General features: G+C 41.0%; 1 protein-coding gene across 2 annotated transcripts in view; it reads left to right on the top strand.

The window, feature by feature from the left end:
* Positions 1-3,664, top strand: part of si:ch211-167j9.5 (tyrosine kinase receptor Cad96Ca) — a 16,118-nt gene that overhangs the window by 7,595 nt on the left and 4,859 nt on the right. The gene's annotated exons all lie outside the window — the stretch shown is intronic.

Below are 3,664 nucleotides of genomic sequence, written 5' to 3'. Positions count from 1 at the left end.
CCCCCCATCCTGCACCATGCCAGCTTGTAGTCTGTTCCCAACCAGCTGTTCATTAGAATGAATCAGTCGAGCATTAAACCAGGCAACCCTCCACAATGTAGTGAGGCGGCCGAGGTAGTGATGTACGTGTGAAGCCGACAGCTCCAACTACATTAGGGAAACCATGTCTCACTGCAAGTTGTCTGTCCAGCTGCAGTGTATGGGAATTTGATCTACCTGGCTGTCATACGGATAATTCCCTCCCACACAGCTGGCATGGCTTGGCTCAGGGCCGACTGGTGCAGTCCCGATCGGTCTGCCAGCTCCCTCTGAAATGCCCTTGATGCTATCAGAACCCCTGTGTGATCAGCGGCTGTATGGATACTGCACTATGTCACGCTCCAAGATCCATCACAGCCCCAAGCACAGTTCCAGCAAGGCTGCGAAAGCAGCTGACGAGCCAGTTGTCATCGTGTGCCAGAAAATCCTCTCTGTCTCGAAATGCACGGTTTCTTCACACTGTGCCATTAAATCACAGGGATGAAGCGATCATTGATGACAGTTCAGTCAACTTTGAAGTGATGTTCTGTGTCATAGTTATCAGTAGTTGGTATCTTATCAGCCGGGACATCAGTCACAGAGCACAGAGTGTGGAGAAAGAGACAAGGCTAGGGTAATGGCTATCCAAACTAGTGTCCGTTTTTTTAATATAATTTTCATAAAACAAGTCTTTCTCAGAAACGACATACCGGTAAAACTCATTTTAAGCCTCTACACCACACGTGTCAAACACAAGGCCCGCGGGCCATATCCGGCCCTCTGTTACATTTTATCTGGCCCCCAAGATAACGTTAGGTCCAGCCCTCCAGTCTGGGACAGATCGAGTTTCTGATTCTTATTTTGCTTAAAAAAAAAAACTGAGCCTAATTAGTGAAGTTTTCTCTTGACAGTGACTTAGAAGCCAACAATATATAGTTTTAATTTTTGTATGATCAGGTTTTTGTTGATGGCTTGTTTTAAAAATCTGTTTTAATGTTAAAAAATTAATTTAAAAGCTGAGTGAGGTGTAAGAAATTACTGCTAATGATGTGCTTTTTGAAGTTTGAGCTCTTTGTCTGTGTTCATTAAAGTTTGTTTGCTCTAAATTCTGTATAATCTGTAACTGGGAAAGGGTCATTGATATTTCTATATGAATGATTTGACATGATACATCTAAAACCAAGGTTAATTTATGGAATTTTTAATAAATATTGATCGTGATTGGCCCTTGGCTAGGACCAAATTTTTAATTTTGGCCCCCTCGCATCACTGGGTTTGACACCCCTGCTCTACACGTTTGCATGACACAGTATGTTTAGTTTGTCACTGTTTTCTCAACATCCGTGTTCTTACGTAGCTGTACGTGTGCTGAGCATGGACGGTGTTCATGCTAACGGTGCAGAGGCTGCACCCACTCAGGTGCAGCCCACCTGATCAGCACGTCTGGTCGGTCCAAAGGTTTCCTCAGCTTCTGGTGGACTGATGCACTCAGCAGCCTGAGCACCATCAACATAGGCACAAGTCTCTGCTCAGCACACGTACATTTGCAACAAACTAAATAAACGGCGGCATACAATAGTGTAGAAGTTTAATATTGGTGATATACTGTCCTTTCACATCGGTAGAAAGAATTGTTTTATGAACCTAAAAAACTATCAAAAACTGGAACTTGTTTGGCCAGCCTGTAGTAGAGCCTGGACAAAAACTACTCTATATTCTGTGACTGAAGTCAGGGCTGATGAGTTACTAACTATTGATAACTATTAGACAGAACAACACTTCAAAGTTGACTGGATTATCCCTCTAGAGCAGGGGCGTCAAACTCAGTTACACAAGGGGGCTCAAACGAAAAACTCGCCAATCTCAATCATTACTTATTGAAAAAATACGTAAACTAACCTTGGTTTTAGATGTAATATGTCAAATCATTCATATAGAAATGCCAATTACCTTTTGACGAAATATATAGTATTTAGAACAATAAAAATAGGTCAGACTTAAAAAGACACATCATTAGCATTCTTTTCTTATGCCCTACTCTCCATCCACTTATTTTAAATGTTTTTTTCATACCAACACATTTGATCACAATCCGTTAAAACTGCTAAAAAATAAACATTAACAAAAATCCAAATATGTGGTTACTAACATTTAAATACAGAAAAAGACAATATGCATTAAAGCAGACTTGCTGTTACTCTGATGCACATTAACTCAAGTCAGACACCCGACATCTTTTCTTGGCTGCTAGGTCCTGTTTGATGTTCTCTGTTGGTTTTTCCATAACAAAATCAAAGATTACTGAGAATTTAAAGCTATATAGTTTTGGCTTCAAAGTAACCGTCACAAGAAGACTTCCCTAAGTCTCAGTTTTTTAAGCAAAGTGAGACGCGACAGAGACTAAATGTTATCTTGGGGGCCAGATAAAATGTTACCGAGGGCCAGATCCGGCTCGCTGGCCTTGAGTTTGACACACGGGCTCTAAAGGTCTTTTCTGCATCTCTTTGCATACGTTTAATATCCACTCATATCACTGCACCCCTGTGGATGTAATAATTGTTTATCATGTGTCTCAGGTGTGAAGAATAACTGTTTTCACATCATTAACAGTTTCCCAGCAAGTCCTCTAAATGTTTCCAACGAACCAGTAACTGTGTGTGTTTTCATGCCGGTCATATAGTTGTGCACATTTCCACGGTCAGCTCATTACTGGTACATGTGGAGTTTTGTGTTTCTGCCACCTTTTTGAGCAGACACACCCTTTCTGCACAAGGCCCCCCGGGTGTCTTTTTTTAGACTTAAAATTTTCGCACAGTGACTGATTTTTTTGAGGCTTACTTTCTATTCTGCTTTTATATATATTTTTTTCTCCTTGAGAGCGCTGTCAGGAAGTGACAAACACAGATGTGTGGCTATCAAGATGACCCTAATGAGCCACGGGCAGCAGCTTTAACGTTTATCTGATCTTTCTTCTCTTTGCTCTTCTGCTGCGCGTCGTTGGATTAGATTATCACAAAAGGAAGTCCCAGATTACTGCTGGGCTTTAGAGAAGGAAGTGAATGATATTTCAGGCAGGACCTTCATTTTTTTATTTTTTTGTTCATTTTAGTTGTTTGTTCCAAATAGATTTTTCTCTAATGCACTTCAGTTAACACCAGTGATGCAACCTTTTGGTCACATTTTGTGTTTTTCTTCAACCAAACTGTGTGATTATTTTTCTTTGTCAAATCTTTATTAAATCACAACACATTTCCTGTTAAATATGTCCATTAACATATCAGCTCTATTACAAGCACAACAGTGGGTAGAATAGTTATTTGTGGATTTCTGAAGTGTCTTTGTCTTTTTTAGATGCGACCGATGTTTGCAGCCTCGGTGCTGCAGGCTGGAAGCATGTATTTATTTGTCATGCAACCTTTAACACTGAGCACACCATCCCGTCTTCTGCTTTCATGTGTGTCTGTGTGCGAGTTGGGGGCAGGAGGGGAGGTGGGTTTCGCAGCATCCTTCAGAACAGGAAACTGCTCTTTGAGAGCGATGTGGTCTCAGTGTAAAGAGCAGCAAAAATAGCTGTAACATGTCAAAAGTTTCTAGAAGTTTCGTGTCAATGTTGTCATCTGCTGGATTTATATAAATCCCCCCCCCC

The sequence above is a fragment of the Kryptolebias marmoratus genome, linkage group LG2 (genome assembly GCF_001649575.2).
Source record: "Kryptolebias marmoratus isolate JLee-2015 linkage group LG2, ASM164957v2, whole genome shotgun sequence".
NCBI classification, from domain to species: Eukaryota; Metazoa; Chordata; class Actinopteri; order Cyprinodontiformes; family Rivulidae; genus Kryptolebias; species Kryptolebias marmoratus.
Note: the sequence above shows the minus strand (reverse complement) of the source record. Positions and strands in the feature narration are given on the sequence as shown.